The following is a 16,301-nucleotide window of genomic DNA, read 5'->3' on the forward strand; positions in this document are numbered from 1 at the left end:
AGAAGTTTTTAACATTTTCTTACAAGAAGAAGAAAATAACGCTCCAAGATTTTACACTAAAACCAAATTCAGTAACACCAAAAGATATCTCAGATATTTCAAAAGTAATTTCTCAAGAAGGTAAAAAAGTATTATGAAATATGCAAAACGAAATTAATAAAATCACTGTTGATAAAAATGAAGAAGTTTCCCGACTTAAAATCCATAGTGAAAAATTGATGACGCAAAATTAAGAAACTTAAGAATGATAAGAAGTCATTAGAAAACCAGGTACAACAACTTATCAAGAAGGAAGCATCAAATGTAGGAATTCAAGTTGATGACAAAACAACAAATACCAATCCAATGAATATGACAACTCAAGAAGATAAGTCAGTTGAAGAAACGACACACGTAGATGTTGTAGTTCAGACAATGAACATCCCAAGTGAATGTTCCATAACCAACTCAACAACGTCTTCGCCAGAAGAAAATATAAAAATTTCCACATGCCCAATAAGGGAAAGTCAAACAAAAAAAGTTCCTTATCAACATCCAAATCGTGAGAATAGACAACTCAACCAATCTACGTATCAGTACCATTCAGACCAAAAACAACAAATTGATGTTCCAGATAATAGTGATGTAACCTCAATCCAGTCTTATGCTAACAAGTCGTTAGAAAGTTCTAGTGATCAGAATACTATATAGAAGATTAATCTGGGATGGCCTGATCCCTTCTCAGTGCGACAATTTTGTTTGTCACTTAGAAGATCATATCAGCTTGTGTCGACGAAGATGACTGTTTTGAGACAGAAAGACTTTCGAAGTAGAAAAAGAGATCAAGCCTTTTTCATAGACAAGCTTTGAGGACAAAGCTTTTTGAGGAAGAATGCAATGTAACGAATAAAATATATAAATAATATAAATATAATGTAAAAGATAATAATTATAAATAATAGTTAGTTAAGCTAGTAATTAGGTTGAAGAGGCATGTCTAATAGAACATGACTCTTCATGAAGAGACACTTGCTTGGTATATAAGCAAGCCTCTCGTTCTCATTTGTAAATCATCATTCTTATCTTATTCACATTTAATATATAATATTTGTATCCTCATGGATATTTTATATTCCAAGTCTTCTGGAGTAATTAATTTGTAGAAGGAACTTTGTTCACTTCATCCGCAGTCGAGTTTTCGGATTAACAGCCGCCACGTAGCACATAGCTCCACGCCTCACAAAGGTCTCTGCGTGGGTAGTAGGGGGAAAACCTAGTGAATTCCATCGGGAAGCTGCGCGACTGCGCCTTCCTTCCTGACTGGAGCCTGGGATAGAGCTATTGTTTGGAGCCATGAGGAAAACAGAGGGGTTGGGGAGCAAAAGAAACAAAGAGTGAATGACGAGCGAGGAGGAAAGAGATTAGAGGAGAATATGAGGGGGAGAAATTGGGGGATATATAGAGACCAGGGGATGAAGGTAGGCATTGTAGAATTCCTGCAGAAACTCTAATAGATCTAGAATTCTAGTTAAATTTGTCAGGCCAGGGTAACTCCACATTTAACAAAGGAAAACTGAGATATTATTTCATAAGAGAACAATTGTTTATATACACAAAGTGGACGGAACAGTTCATCTTCTTGATGACTGTTCACGTTCCAGTTTACCCAACCGCCTTCGGATTAGGTGTGAACATTCCCCCCTTTAATCTGAAGGGATGTTGGTGAGTCCAAGCATCGTTCTGAATCTTTCAAGCTTTTCTCTTCCAAGCGCTTTGGTGAAGATGTCTGCAATTTGCTCATTTGTGGAACAATGACGGAGATGGATTGTTTTGGCCTCAACATGATGTCGGATCAGATGATATTTAGTATTGATGTGCTTAGTACGATCATGAAACTTTGGGTTCTTGGCCAACTTTATTGCAGAGGTGTTATCAATCATGAGTGGAGTTGATTGTACTTGTTTTACCTGCAAATCTTCAAGAATTTTCCTGAGCCACACAATTTCTTTCGTTGCTTCAGCTGTTGCCACGTATTCTGCTTCTGTTGTGGAATCTGCTGGTACTGATTGTTTGCATGATCTCCAGGAGACAGCTCCTGATCCAAGACTCATAGCATATCCTGAAGTAGATACCCCAGTTTCTTTGTCTCCATCGAAGTCTGAATCAGAGTATCCAATCAAGTTGAAGTCGTCCACCTGTGTATACTTGATCCCAAGGTCTTGAGTTCCCTTCAAGTACCTTAGAACTCTTTTTGTAGTAGACCAATGTCCCTCACAAGGCTTTTGCATAAACCTGGAGAGGATTCCAACAGCAAATGAAATGTCTGGTCTGGTAGTAGTGAGGTAGATGAGACTTCCTATAAGCTATCTATACTTTGTTACATCCTCAGATTCCTTTCCTTCAATAGATGTGAGCTTCAAGTTTTGTTCCATTGGAGTAGAAAGAGGATTGCACTCTGTCATGCCAAATCTGTTTAACAAATCTCCAATGTATTTCTTTTGAGAAAGAAATATGGATTTTGGATGTTGGGTTACTTCAATGCCAAGATAGTAATGAACATAGCCCAAATTAGTCATTTCAAAACTTTTTCCTAATTCTTTCTTTATGGATGCAATATAGCTTTCATTGTTCCCTGTCATTAAAAGATTATCTACATACACCACAAGATATACAATTGTTTTGCCAACTTTCTTGACAAATAAAGTTGCATCATCAAGATCAAAATGTTTGAAGTTGAGTTTCAGAAGATGCTCAGTTAGTTTTTCATACCAGGGTCGTGGTGCTTGTTTGAGGCCATACAAGGACTTCACAAGTTTGCATACTTTGTGTTCATGTCCTTTCACAGCAAATCCTTCAGGCTGGGACATAAAAACATTCTCTTTTAGATCTCCATTCAAGAATGCAGTTTTTACATCCATTTGATGGACTTTCCAACCGTTCTGAGCAGCTAGTGCAAAGAGTGTCCGGATGGTTGCCCATTTTGCTGTGGGGGCAAAAGTTTCCTCATAATCGACCCCTTCCTTCTGTGCAAAACCTTTTGCCACAAGCCTAGCTTTGTGCTTGTCAAGTCAGCCATCAGCTTTGTACTTGTTCTTGTAGACCCACTTGCAGCCAATTGGTTTGGTTCCAAATGGAGGATCAACCAGCTTCCAAGTGCCATTCTTTATGAGGGCATCATACTCCTTCTGCATCGCTTCTTTCCATTCATCATGAGAAGCAGCTTCTTTGAAGGAAGTTGGTTCAAAATTTGTAGACAAGTTCAATTCACAATCATAAGTAACATCCATATCAACAGGTGAATTAGAGTTATCTACATCACCTCCATCTTATCGGTTTGTATTTCTAGTTCCTGTTTTTCCAATTTCATCAGGATGAACACTTTCAAGTGTCTTTGTCAGCCACTTTGGGGGACCTTTCTGAGATGGTCCAGGCTTCTCTGTTGATTGAGTTGGGCCTGAATCAAGATTGAGTCTCCCAATTCTATCAATTACATCACTTAAAGCATCATCCGTTGTTGGAGTGTCATGCAGGGGAGATTGTTCTTCAGAAGAAGATTCCACATGTTGATCTAGTATAGGAATCCCCCCTTCAAGATGTGGAATCTAATTATCAAATCTTGAAATGATTTCGGTTTTGTGAATCTATCCAAGCGATCAAGTTGCCGCTCAACAACACTGTTAGATTTGGATGATTCAAGAAAAATGACATCTCTAGATAAAACAAACTTTTTATTTACTTCATCATAGAGGCGGTATGCTTTAGATGTGTTTGAATACCCCAGGAAGATACACTTATGACTTCTAGCACCAAGTTTGTTTCTATGTACCTTTGGTATTAAAGCATAACAGGTGGAACCAAAGATCCTGAGATGTTTTACCGAAGGAACATGTCCATACCACAATTCATAAGGATTCTTGTTTCTTATAGCACTAGATGGACATCTATTCTTTATATATGCAGCACATAGAACAGCATCAGCCCAAAACATTGTCTTTACATTTTTGAAGAAAAGCATGGATCGTACCATATTCAAGATTGTTCTATTCATTCTTTCTACTACACCATTCTGTTGAGGATTATAAGGCACAGTTGTTTGATGTTTAATCCCATGTTGGCGAAGATAGTGTTCAAATTCATTTGATGTATATTATTTTCCATTATCAATGCGAATAGACCCAATATGAGATTGTGCATCATTTTCAATCCATTTATGAAAATTCTTGAATGTTTGAAAAGCATCAGATTTGTTCTTCAATAAATAAACCCAACACATTCTGGTGTAATCATCAATAAATGTCATGATATATTTATTTCCATTTGCAGAAGGAACAGGCATTGGACCACATAAATCTGAATGAATGAGTTCAAGCTTCCTATGTGCTCTTGAATGTGAATCATGAAAAGACTGTTTGCTATGCTTTCCTAGAATGCATGCATCACATTGCTTATGTTTTCTAGGAATGGTAGGCAAACCAACAACACCATTTTTCTTCAACAAGCGGAGACTATCATAGTTTAAATGTCCAAATCTAGCATGCCATAATAAACTTGATGGAAGTGTACCTTCTTCATGATGAGAAATATATGAGAAATGTTGTGCATGAGCAGAGGTTCCTTGCAGTTTAAGAAGTCTTTCTTCTTCTATACCCCTCATGACAAGTGAGTGGTCAGATGCCTTTCTTACCTCAAGCTTGCCATCAAACATGTGAATGGAGTGACCTTGCTGGCGGATGTGGACCAGGGATAGCAAGTTTCTCTTGAGCTGTGGGAGATATAAAACATGATCCAGAAGAAAGTCTACAAGACCAGGCAGTTTAAGCCTGATTGTGCCAAGCCCTGATGGCTTGATTTTTGACTGATCTGCAAAGTATACTGCTCCATCAACATTGTCAGTGAAATCTTCAAAAAAATCTTTCCGATGAGTCATATGATAGGTTGCTCCTGAATCAAGCAACCAGTCATTTTTCGAAGAAGCAAGTGAAGCATTAAACAAATCTTCATTTACACCAATGTTACATTGTGCCTCAATATAGTGAGCGGATTCAGGTGTTTTACCTTTGTCTGTGTCATCAGCTTTACCTTTCTGTTGATTTCTTCTCTGCTCAATTTTGTCCCGTGGTAGCTTGCATGTAGAAGCATCATGTGATCCATTTCGTTTGCAGCGAATGCAATGCAGATCTGCCTTTTCTGCTTGAAAATGTCTCCCCCCCCTTCCTCTGAAGTATCTTCCTCTTCCTCTTCGTCCACCTCTTCCTCTTGTAGAATCTTGAGCAGGATGCTTTTCTTTATGAGCAAGGCAAACAGTCTCTTCAGAAGATTCAGGGACTATTTTATTTCCAAAGGCTTTCTCTCTTTCAACAAACTTTTTCACAAGAGAGTCAAAGGTTATATCTTTAAGATTTCCACTTGCTTGTAATGACTCAAGATAATTGGAGTAGGTAGGATAGAGTGCTTTGAGAAAGGCAATAAGAGAGATATCCAACTCAACCTTAGTGGATTTAATATCATGCATTATGGACTTTATTTCAGATGCAAGAGCAAGAGGATCATTATTTTTTAGTTCAAGAGTGAAGAGTTTAATCATGAGCTGAACAACTTCAAGTGCAGAATGTGTATCATAGAGTTCTTTCAGCTTTTGTAAAGCTTCAAAGGCAGTGGAATAGGATGAAATATGACGACTTACTTCTTCATTTACAGATGCTGCGATCAATGCATAGGCTTTGTTGTTCTTGTTTTCCCAAATGACAAGTTCTTTATCTGATGTAGGCTGCACAGGGTCTTTGTCTTCTTCTCCGACACACACTCCTTTCCACAACTCATTGTAGATGAGGGTGTGTTTTACCATTCGAGACCATTCTGAATAGTTCTCCTTTCTAGTGAGAACTATTCCTACCATAGAAATGATTGAATGCATTCTGTAAAAAAAAATATCTCTGCTAAAAAAAACTTCTGTTGATAAAAAACTTCTGCTGAAAAAAAAAATCCTTATGCCACAGCCTTATGCACTTTATTTTCTTCTAACATTTGCATCAGCATTTCTTATATCAACATTTCTTATATCACTGCAATATTACTATGTTTTGAGAGAAAAAAATTCTCAAGGATCACTTCAATATATATCAATATATCAAATATATATGTAATGCTGGAATTTAACAAACTGCTCAATGATATATAGAAACCGCCTTACTGAAGTTTTTTTTTTTTTTAAATTAACTGCATAATACTAAAGCCCTTGCAGTCTTTGTAATACCCAGCGTTACATTATTGTGCTTGCAACAGTTTCTCCTTGATTCACACAGCCAAATACATCTCAAATATAATTGGGAAACATAATCTAACTCTCAAATTTGAGATAGTCCAACAAATATCGCTCTCCTCCAGCGATACCTCAAATGCATCCACTTCAACCGATGTCACTCTCCTCCAAACGTAGTAGGTTTGTTTTATGGACAAAAAATTCAATTAAAAGCACATTATCGATAATACACTCTCAAAATAGATACATACACTCTATATTTCCCTGGAGGGGCCAAGGCCCAAGTCCAGCCGAACCACTTGTAACAGCCCCTCTGAACTGGACAAAAAAGGGTTAAACCCCGGGAAAAACCCACCGAACTGAAAGCGGAAAGGCCGAGAGTGGACTCTTGACAACCTGTTTACATCGCAGGATAGAATCATTCTCATTCATGCTCAGCGTGTTGCAGTTTCCTCTTTCGCACCAGGAAGCCCAGGTTTTGTGGTGCCAGCAGAGGTGCTCAAGCTGTTGGAAGACGATATCAAGGAGTGTACAGAGACGATTTTTGCGAAGGCAATGGATTTATGTAAATCCAAAAATGTGACTCCGGAGATAAAGGCTCACACTGAAGATGCCAGGGAGGTCATATGCGATGCTGCAAAAAAATACAATCCTGACAAACTGGTATAATCGAAGCGAAAAGAGAGAAGACTGTAGATGAAGAGAATGTAGGAATTCTAATGACTGCAAGCGCCGAAGATGGAAACGAAATTAGGAATTCTAATGATACATTACGCTTTCTTCGCCCTTCGTAGACAAAACAGCAGCAAGACCTGGTCAATAGTAACGGGCGTATTGAATGGAAAAACGGAATTTCACACAGTCTTGGATGCGCAGAGAATGAAACGTTCAGGCATGGCCAGACATTGATTCTCTCTGCGCCAGGCAGAGGCAGAGCAGCGCAGGACAGACAGGACAGAGTGGCGCAGGACAGAGCAGCGCAGTGCTCAGGGCAGAGGCAGGAGTTACAACTAATTTTAGATCCTGGGACCTGTGCTCTGATACCATGTCAGGCCAGGGTAACTCCACATTTAACAAAGGAAAACTGAGATATTATTTCATAAGAGAACAGTTGTTTATATGCACAAAGTGGACAGAACAGTTCATCTTCTTGATGACTGTTCACGTTCCAGTTTACCCAACCGCCTTCGGATTAGGTGTGAACAAAATTAAACACAAGTAATTTGCTGATATTCAAGAGAGGAGAGAAAGAATTTGCTCCATAAAAACAATAGTAATACATGAGAAACCAAACCTCTAATCCCAAAGGGAGGTGGTTATATACAAATTGTTGAATCTAGAAAACTAGGAAAAAACTAGTAAAAAACTAGAAAAGGCTAAGAAAAGCTAAAGGGAAGCCTAAAATAGAAACAATGACTCAAGACAACCTATGCCAACTATCAGCCACAAGGAAAGCATGAGGAGGGGCGTATTTCCCAAGGAAGGAAACTTTAAAACATGCTAAAATGGTCCGGGGGACCAAATCCCTTGATTTAAGGGGAATCTTCATGTGGGGTGCCAATCCTCAAATAACTCAAGTGGATGAGAGGTGGTTAGGTGTGAACATGCACTTAGATGTCTAAACAGTTTAGGAAAGTGGTTGGACCAATATTTCCATAATATTAAGCCTTTAAAGGCAAAAAACAAGGGAAAGTTGGTCCACCAAGCTAGTTTACCAAAAACCAAGTGTGAACATGATTTTTAGTGCATGTGGCTAAGTCAAGGATACTTAGGCTAAAAAATAAACGTAGATGTTAGGATTATATTCCAACATCCCTCTTCATCCTAACTCACTTATCTAAATTGAGTCTTGACCAAGATGCCATGTTAGGTACTCAGGTACAATAAATAAAAGATCCTCATAAAATGAAGAAAGAGGGAAAACCTCGTGGGAACCCCCCTCGGCCCCCAAAAAGAGGAAAAAAGGTCTAAGTGGCTAGAAGGGCCTAATCAACTGTCTCCACCACTCCAAGCATAGCTCTCAGTTTTGAATTTTTTTTTTTTTCAGTGAAAGACTTGGTGAAGATGTTTGCAACCTGCTGCTTAGTGGGGCAGTACTGCAGTGATATGACTCAGTCACGGATCAGCTCACGGATGTAATGCATGTGAATCTCGATGTTCTTGGTCCTCTGCCTCTGAATTGGATCAATCAATATCTGAATGGACCACTGATTGTCACAAAATATGACAGTCATAAGTGGATACTGAATACCAAACTCAGAGAGAAGCCCCTGCAACCAAACGACCTATGTAGCTACATTCACTGCACCTCTATACTTTTCCTCAACTGTAGATAAAGAAATCGTGGATTGCTTCTTGCTAGAAAAAGGCCTTGAACCAAAGTTGAAAACATAACCAGAGGTGGACTTGTGTTCTGTACCATTGCCAACCCAATTATAATCAGTGTACCCAATCAGTGAAAGTGGGCAATCTATAGCATAAAAGATACCAAAACTGGAAGTACCTTTCACATATTTAAGGATTCTCTTTGCAGCTTTCTAGTGAAGCTCATGGGGCTCCTACATATATCTAGAACAAACTCCCATTGCAAAATATATATCAGGTTGGTTGTGAGTAAGATACAACAAACTCCCAACCAACTATCGATACAGTGTACTGTCCACCAAAGGTGTAGTACCCACATCCTCAAATATGATCCCCGAAAGAAAGGGAGATGTTGCTGGCTTGCATTCTGTCATTAAAAGAGGACCAATAGATCTGATTCATACTTAGACTATGCCATCTTGATCCCTGAAGTAGACTGAGAAACTTCAAGACCAAGAAAGTAGTGCAACAGTCCCAAATCTGTCATGGAAAAACGATCGTGCAATGCTGATTCTTCCAAATAAATAGTTGAGGTAAAGTTCCTTGTCATCAGTAAATCATCTACATAAAGTACTATCAGAAAAATGGAATCATCATGTTGCATCAAATAAACATTCATATCAGATTTGCATCGAATGAATTCAATGGAAAGCAAGAAAGAATCCATCTTTGCATACCAGGTTCCGGGAGCCTATTTTAGGCCATACAAAGATTTCTTTAATCTGCAAATGAGGTAAGAGTTCTGAATGTATCCCTATGGCTTCTCCATATATATCTCCTCCTTGAGATATCCATGAATAAATGCACTCTTCACATCCATGTGATGAACTTCCCATCTGCAAGAAGCGGTAATGGCTAAAACTAGTCGAATGGAGTCCATTTTTGCAACATATGAAAATGTCTCTGTGTAGTATATGCCATGTACTGTGAGTATCCTTTTGCAACAAGTCAAGCTTTTTACTTTCTGATCTCACCATCTGCAGCAATATTTGTTTGATATATCCATTGGAATCGAACAAGCTTTCTTCATTTCGGAAGTGGAACCAAGTCCCATGTGTTGTTTTCCATGAGAGCAGAGTACTCTTCATCCATGGCAGCCTCCCAAAGTGGGTTTCCAATAGCCTCAGAGTGTGATTGTGGATCTGAACCAAGTGTCATATAGCAATGTATGGTAAGCAATGGTTCGGTGGTAGCCATGGATTGAGGAGCCCCAAAAAACTGTGATCTAGTCCTTCTGGAATCTGCATGATCACTGACTAGTTCACCTGCATCTTGCAGGGTTTTCTCTGCCCAAGTTGGCAGATGAGTTGGAGTAGCCATGACCTACTCCTTATCCTCTAAATAAAAACCAAGAGGCTTCTCTAATGGCTGCTATGAAGTGCTTGAAAAAGTTTCGGACTCCTCCTCATCAGTGGCAACAAGTGATTCCTCTATAGGGTCTGCTAAAAAATCATGCAATGATTCTTCTTCAAACTTCACACTTCGAGCTACAAGGAACTTTTCAGTGTGAGAGTCCAGCAATATATATCCTTTGACACTTTTAGGATATCCAACAAAGATACATTCAACACTTTGAGGCTCCAAATCCTTCCTCTTATCTATCGGAATGTGAGCCCATGCTCGTGAACCAAAAATGCGAAAGTGTGACACTTTCGGTTTCTTACTGGTCCAACATTCAAATGGAGTGGTGCCTTTGAGTGCTTTGTGAGGAATGTGGTTTTGAATGTATGTTGCATAATTAATAGATTCAGCCCATAGCTTAGGAGCTAACTATTTGGACTGTAGCATACTATTGGCCATCTCTTTTAACAACTGGTTTTTCCTCTTCGTGACACCATTCTGTTGTGGTGTATATGGCATTGTGTGTTGTAGTTGTATACTTGCATCAATACAAAGTTGCTGCACATATTTGTTGACATACTCCCCCCCATTATCAGTACAGAGTATCTTAATCTTACACCCAAACTCATTCTCAGCAAGTGCTTTAAACTATATAAGGCATTCAAATACTTCTGATTTTAATTTCAAAAAAATACCCAATTAAAGAGAGAGAAATCATCTATGAAGGTGAGTACATATCGAGCCTTACTGATTGAAGGCTGCGGGAATGGGCCCGTGATGTCACTGTGAATCAGCCCAAGAGGTGAAGAAGCTCTCTTTTCCTTCCCTTTGTCAAAATTTTTCTCCGGATGCTTGCCAAGAATGCATCCTTGACATACACCGCTTGTGAATTTAATAGCGGGCAATCCTTCTACCATGTTTTCCTTGCTGAGTTGATGCAAGTACTTATAGTTTAGATGGCCAAATATTTCATGCCACAACCTGCTGATATCATTATGTTGTGATAGAAATATAGTGCTAATAGATTTAGGAACAAAGTGGGAAAAGAAATACAAACAAGAACCGTGATCTGCAATTCCATGTGCAAGCTGTGAGCCCGTGGAAATGTCGATAATCACTGTGGAATTCAGAGTGAACTCCACCTTCCTTCCAGGGTTGGAATGAGTGATCTGATATATCAAGAGAAGATTTGTGGATAGCAAGGGAACATGAAGCACATTTGTGAAGCAACCCCCTTCAAGGTCTACAATTCCTTCTCCGCACACCTTTTCAGGTGTGGCATCTCCTAAGTAAATTGGGGATCTGGTGCTTTCTTCGATGGAGGAAAATTCATCTTTTGATGCAGCCATATGGTTCGATGCACTTGAATCAAGGATCCAAGCTGATGGAGTGGATGTGATAGCCATTAAATCATGACCATCTTGTGCTCTCCCTCTCCCATCTCCCATTTTGTTATCATCCTTCTTCTTTGCATTCTTGAGCATGGTGAGATTGTGCTACTGCAATTGCTTAGCCATCTCATCGATTGTTTTCCTCATGCAATTTTCTTCAGGATGAAAAACTTTGGAACAGTAGCTACAAAGTGTTCTTTCCTTCTTCTTCTTACCCTTAGGCAAAGAAGAGATCTCTGAATATTGTATGGGTCTCTTCTTCGATTCATTAAACTTACCCTTCCCTTTTTGCTTGTCTCTTCCACTGCTCTTTGGAGCATCAGTAGCCGCAAGTGCTTGGTTCTTTGAATGCTTGATGGCACCCATTTGGACTAAATTAGCTTGATCTTGAGTCAATGCTACAATGAAGTCATTCAATGGAGGCATTTTCCATTTTTCCTGAGTCAATTTAGATTCTTGAAAAGACGATACAAATACGGAATATTCAGGGCCTAATTTCAAGAGAATAAGGATGAGTTGATCTTCCTCTTTCTTGACTCCACATGCATCAAGTTCAGCAAGGAGGCATTTAAAATTGGTGAAGTATTCTTACAGGTTGTTGAAATGAGTTGGACTGAGGGATATGAGTTCATTCTCTAGTTGATGCACTCTCATTTCATCCTGCTTACCGAATAGTCCTTCCAATGTGGTCCAAACCGCATTGGGAGTAGTGGCTCCGATGACATGAAAGAGGAGTTCTCTAGAAATTGATAGGCATACAATCCCAATTGATTCATCCAGTTTATTTAAATACTTGATCTTCTTCACTGCAGAAATTGGTTCATTCTCTGTTCCCATTGTTACCCTGTAAAGCCCTTTGCTTCGGAGGAGCAGAGTGATCTCTGTCTTCCATTCGAAGTAATTGAAAGGATTTAGAACGAGTTTTGTGGGCTAAGAGATATGATCCATTGCTACTTGCTGCGCCTTCTGATAATCTATACATGCAAATAAAACCGTGTGCAATCCACTAGATTCGAACTAGCTCTGATACCATGTAAAATTCCTGCAAAAACTCCTATAGATCTAGAATTCTAGTTAAATTAAACACAAGTAATTTGTTGATATTCAAGAGAGGAGAGAAAGAATTTTCTGCATAAAATCAATGTATTAAATTAATTAACAATAGTAATACATGAGCAACCAAACCTCTAACCCCAAAGGGAGGTGGTTATATAGAAATTGCCGAATCTAGAAAACTAGGAAAAAACTAGTAAAAAACTAGAAAAGGCTAAGAAAAGCTAAAGGGAGGCCTAAAATAGAAACAATGACTCAAGAAAACCTATGCCAACTATCATCCATCAGGAAAACATGAGGAGGGGTGCATTTCCCAAGGAAGGAAACTTTAAAAAATGCTAAAATGGTCCTGGGGACCAAATCCCTTGATTTAAGGGGGAATCTTCATGTGGGGTGCCAGTCCTCAAATAACTCAAGTGGATGAGGTGTGGTTAGGTGTGAACATGCACTTAGATGTCTAAATGGTTTAGGAAAGTGGTTGGACCAATACTTCCATAATATTAAGCCTTTAAAGGCAAAAAACAAGGGAAAGTTGGTCCACCGAGCTAGTTTACCAAAAACCAAGTGTGAACATGATTTTTAGTGCATGTGGCTAAGTCAAGGATACTTAGGCTAAAAAATAAATGTAGATGTTAGGATTATATTCCAACAGGAATGGGGCAGGGAAGAGGGGCTAGAAGGGGAATTGTTGGCTACGTGGGGCCTGACCCAGGTTCAACAGTGAGTTTAGCCAAGCAAATCCCGGTACTACCGCCCCTTTCGGCAACAGTCCATGGAGCGCGGACTGAGGTCTCACCCGAGGTAGTATGGGGGGGTGTTGGAACCAGGTTTCTGCACCCTAGGGATGTCTTGATGTGGGAGATTGGTGCCTGATCCACCCTTCGCACTTACTAGATTACGCGTACCCAAAAGCTTCTGGTGTTTTGTGGAACTGCCTTCACTCAACTTCAGCCACAGTGTGATCAATGTTACTTACCCAATTCTTCCTTAATTAGGGTTTGTTCATTAATTACTAAGAATATTCTCAATCATAATCATACATATAAGTGCACGTAGATAAATCAACACATAACATTCAATTACAGAACTATGAACCAGATGCACAATATATCAACCCAGCTGATCTTTATTAATAATGCTTTCAAAGCTTGATTCAATACACACTCGACTCCTTCCTGCGCACTCAGCTGTAGGGGTCCGCGCACTTAGCTACAGACTCTACTAGGCCTCTGTGCACTTAGCTGCAGATCCTCTACCTTCTACTTCAACCCAAGAATCGTACTTACAGACTCGGAGCTGATTCATCCTCTAAGAACATCATAAGACTTAAGACCACCTTTTACACTTAGAGACTCGCTCTATTTATACAATCCCATGGTCCGTAGGTCGACACACTTTATATTAAATTTACATTATTTTAGGGTGGAAAAACCTAGACTCTTACGCTCCACGCCCGCATTTCGCAGGGTCTTTACATTCCATGGACCAAATTAACTCGAGCTTTAAGCCCCAAAAACTCACTATGGGGGCTCCACTGCCCAACAGGAATCATGCAAATAATAGATGCTAGGTGGATGAGGAAGAGCCTAGCAGAAAGGATGTGATGGGGAGGTGACATCTGCACAAGGGAGAAGGGAGGTGGCAGTAAGGGCCATGACATCTGGTGAGCCGAGAATGGGTCTGGGCGCATGCACCACAATGATGTCCTACCTCCTATACTTGGAAACGACCTTGAAATGATGAAGGGTACGTGAACAGTTATTGTTCGGTAGATTGGATATCTTTGTCATTAATGGATGTGCAGCATTGATGGAGGTCACCGTCCTCTAGATCCTTCCATACTCTGGAGTTTAGCTTAAGGGTCCTAGGTGTACGCTCATTTGCAAGTTTTTCCACGAGCTTATTACTACTCCTTTTGATGGACTGAAATTGGAGGCCTACCATTCTATCTATTATGTGTTTGATCTGTTGTATAATTTTGTTTATTCACCAATTGTTAGAGACTTTTTCCACGTCAATGCCCTTTTGTAACATTTTTCCTATCTGGGTGACCAGTGTGGAATATCCTTCCATGATCAAAGGAATAACCTTTAATTTGTGCGTGATGGTGATACCATTTTCCAGAGCATGAATTTCACCAGCATTATTTGTGGCTCAACCTATGTTACCCTCATATATCCAAATTTTTTCACCTTTTGAGTTCCTGATGACCTATCCAAAACTTGCTTGTCCCGGATTACCTTTTGTTGCACCATCATAGTTGAGCTTTAAGGTGCCCAGCTTTGGTGGCCTCCAGATGTCTTTTTGATTTTCATGCTTGGGGAAGGAGGTGACTTTGTTAACCTTGATCTGAAAAAGGCCAACATTGAGAGAATTATTTCTTCGGAGTTGGTGGGAGGGGCTTTGGAAGATTGAGTGGGTAGATAAATGATCATTTCCCGGAATGCTCTTTTGATATTTGATATTATAATTTCCTCCTGAGTGGAGATGCCTCGGAAAATTCTTGCATTGCACTCCTTCCATAGTGCCCAATAGACCAAACCAGGAATTAGATTCCATGTGCCATTAACCAACGGATGTGAGGAGAAGGATGATCTCTAGTTCACGATGGTGTTCTGTATGGAGGAGGGATCCCGATCTGAGATGTTGAATACCAATAATATCCAATCCCAAAATTTGGACACGTATGAGCATTCATTCAAAAGGTGATTGGGGGTTTCTTCTTCTTGCTGACAGAGATGGAACCTGGAGGGACCGATGAAGCCTTTTCTCCTTAAGTTTTCCCATGTTAAGATCTTCCTGTGCATCACTAGCCATAGAAAGATAGATATTTTAGGCCACTTCTTTTTGTCCCAAATTGAATTCCATTCCGAGTCTGGTTGCAGTTGATCCAACTTGGCAATGTTTCTATAGGCTTCTTTTAAATTGAAAATACCTTCTGAATTTTTGCCCCGTCTGATTTTGTCCTCAGCGGAGTTAAGGAGGATTTGTCTTTTTTGAACTTTTGAAGAAAGGTTAGACTAGGCTTGAGGATTATTATGGGGAGCACAACCCTTTTGATCCAACCAGATTCTCCATCTGTCCTCTTCCTCACTTGGTTTCCAATACTGGCTTACTTTAGTCTTCCCTCTATTTTACATTTCGGTCTTGATTTAATGATATTGATCTTGATCCAGTTCTGACCTTTGTTTCCAAGCGTCTTCCCAGAAGAGAGCCTTATTTCCATTGCCAATCTCCCAGAAACTATGTTTTTGAATGATATACCTGTTCTCCCATGCTTGATTCCAGATAACGAATCCTTTGATGATTCCATTTAACCTGAATATTTTCTCCTACAAAAGGGAAGGGGTGTACTTAGCTTTCCATAGGATTCCCAAGGGGAGTTGGGATTTGCAATCCATCTTCATAAGGTTTTGGCACCCAAGGCTTTCCCTAGAAGTTTTATGTCTCTTAGACCAAGGCCTCCATCTTTTTTAGGCTTGCAATTTTTTCCCCATGCAACTAGAGCCCATTTCTACTTAAGCTCTGCACCTCTCCATAAGAAATTCCTCTGCAGGTTTCTAATTTTGTTTGAGATCACTTTGGGGCAGCCAAAGCCAAATACAAGTAGAGTGGGATGGCCTGAAGAACAGATTTAACAAGGACAAAACGACTTGCCAGATTGAGGGATATGAAGGTCAAAATGGCAATTATTTTCTCCAACTTATTGATCAGGTCTTCTCAAGTAGCCCTAGAGAGTGGCGTGTCTGTCAGGGGGACCCCTAGGTAGTTAGAGGGGAGGGTGATGATGGGGAAGTCAGAAAGTCTGGTGATGTTTCTGTAGATCGACAATGGGGTGTTAAAGAAGAAGAACTTGGATTTTGTAGGGTTGATGGTGGTACCAGGGGCCACATAGAAGTCAGATATAATGGACT

Source organism: Pinus tabuliformis, chromosome 3_2 (assembly GCF_031772625.1).
Source record: "Pinus tabuliformis cultivar Carrire ecotype Pingquan chromosome 3_2, CPIR1, whole genome shotgun sequence".
NCBI classification, from domain to species: domain Eukaryota; kingdom Viridiplantae; phylum Streptophyta; class Pinopsida; order Pinales; family Pinaceae; genus Pinus; species Pinus tabuliformis.